Source organism: Penaeus vannamei, chromosome 33 (assembly GCF_042767895.1).
Source record: "Penaeus vannamei isolate JL-2024 chromosome 33, ASM4276789v1, whole genome shotgun sequence".
Lineage (NCBI taxonomy): Eukaryota > Metazoa > Arthropoda > Malacostraca > Decapoda > Penaeidae > Penaeus > Penaeus vannamei.
The window spans coordinates 2,801,216-2,803,375 of record NC_091581.1 but is presented as its reverse complement, the minus strand read 5'-3'; positions in this window follow the sequence as shown (position 1 = coordinate 2,803,375).

The following is a 2,160-nucleotide window of genomic DNA, read 5'->3' as shown; positions in this document are numbered from 1 at the left end:
CCTCACCCCACCTGGTCCCTTTCCTACTATCCCTCACTTCTTTTACCCCACCTTGTGACCCTTACTTCCCCACACACACTCCCCTCATCCTCTCCCTGATCCTCTTCCCTACCCCCTCACCCCTACCCCCTCACCCCACCCTGGACCCCTTACCTCCCTAACAATCCTTCATCATCCCCCTGATCCCCTACCCCAACCTCCTCGCCCCACCCTGGACCCCTTACCTCCCTACACACTCCCTCATCTACCCCCTCATCCCCTTCCCTACCCCCTCACCTCACTCTGGACCCCTTACCTCCCTACCGCCCTCATCTACCCCCTCATCCCCTTCCCTACCCCTGCACCCCACTCTGGACCCCTTACCTCCCCACACACTCCCTGATCCCCCCCTGATCCCCTTCCCTAAACCACCCACACACCCTCCCCCCATCCCCTGACCCCCCACCTCCCTACACACTCCCCTCATCCCCCCCCTCATCCCCTTCCCTACCCACCCACACACCCCTGCCCCCCATCCCCAGACCCCCACCTCCCCACACACTCCTCATCCACCTCCCTCATCCCCTTCCCTACCCACCCACACACCCCTCCCACCATCCCCCTCCCCTATCCCCTCGACCCCCCAACGCACCCCCCTCCCCCTCCCCGCCCCCCCAAACCGACACGAGAATCCTCCAGTTAGTTAGCTCGCGACGCCTTCCATCTCCTTAGAAGACAATCCCCAGCAGGACGCATTACGGCCCGCCCTGAATAAATATCCTACGTGGTTCTCACCCTTATGAACAACAGGGAGGAGGGGGGGGGAGGGATAACATACTCTGGCGAGGAGGCGGTCTATAACACGTCGCGGCTCCGGTTATGATAATGGAGGTGGGTGTTATCAGGGGAGTTATCTGCGCTGTGGAGGGTTGTCGGGTGTGGTCTTGCGGCGGCCGATCACTGAGACGCATCTGGGCTCTTTGCTCCAGGATGTCTTCTTGGTGTTTTTTTTTTTTTTTTTTGTGAGGGGGGTTTATGGCTTATTTTTACTTTAATTTTGTTTTGGGGGAGGGGGTGATGCTTTCTTTTTATTTTAACTTTTTACTTATTTTACTTTTTAATTTTTTTATTTATTTAATTTTTATTTTATTTTATTTTTTTATTTTTTTTGGGGGGAGGGTTTATGGCTTCTTTTTATTTTAACTTTTTATATATATATTTTTTTTTTTTTGGGGGGGGCGTGGGAGGGTCTTATGGCTTCCTTTTATCTAAACAATTTTTTCTTTCTTTCTTTAAGGGGAGAGGAATAGTTGGCAAAGTCGAAATAGCGTTTTTTCCTTCCGCACTGATGGAAAATAATCTGTTTTGTCCTCCTTGGCGGAAATAAACGTTGTGGTTTTCCGCGCTACAAATAATGTGTTTTGTCTCTTTAAGTGGAAGCAACATTATGATTCTCTGTGCTGGAAATTGTGGGTTTTTCTCTGCTTTAGTGTAACATGTCTTTGTGGTTTCCTGCACTTTAATAGAAATATATATATTTTTATAATGAAATAAATATATAATAAAATATAATATATTTAAATATATTTTTATTAATCAAATATGATATATTTAAATATATTTTTATTAATAAAATATGATATATTTAAATATATTTTTATTAATAAAATATGATATATTTAAATATATTTTCATTAATAAAATATAGTATATTTAAACATATTCTTATTAATAAAATATGATATATTTAAATATATTTTTATTAATAAAATATAATATACTTAAATATAATCAAAATATATCTTTATAATAAAATAAAATGTACATTAAAAATGCATTTTCTTCTACTTTCTATTTCTAGCATTCTCGTATTTACTTCCTTGGAAATTATTATTTAAATATACTTTCCTCAGTCGATACAGCTTTCCTACGTCCACTGGGAATAGCATGATTTTTATTTTCTTTAGTGAAAATACTCTCTGTATCACCCCGGAATAACGTTACTTTTTCTTTGACTAGATCTATCTATCTATATGTCTGTCTATCTATCTATCTATCTATCTATTTATCAAACTGACTATCTATCGTTCTATCTCTCTCTCTCTCTCTCTCTCTCTCTCTCTCTCTCTCTCTCTCTCTCTCTGTCTGTGTGTCTTTCTCTCTCTCTCTCTCTCTCTATAT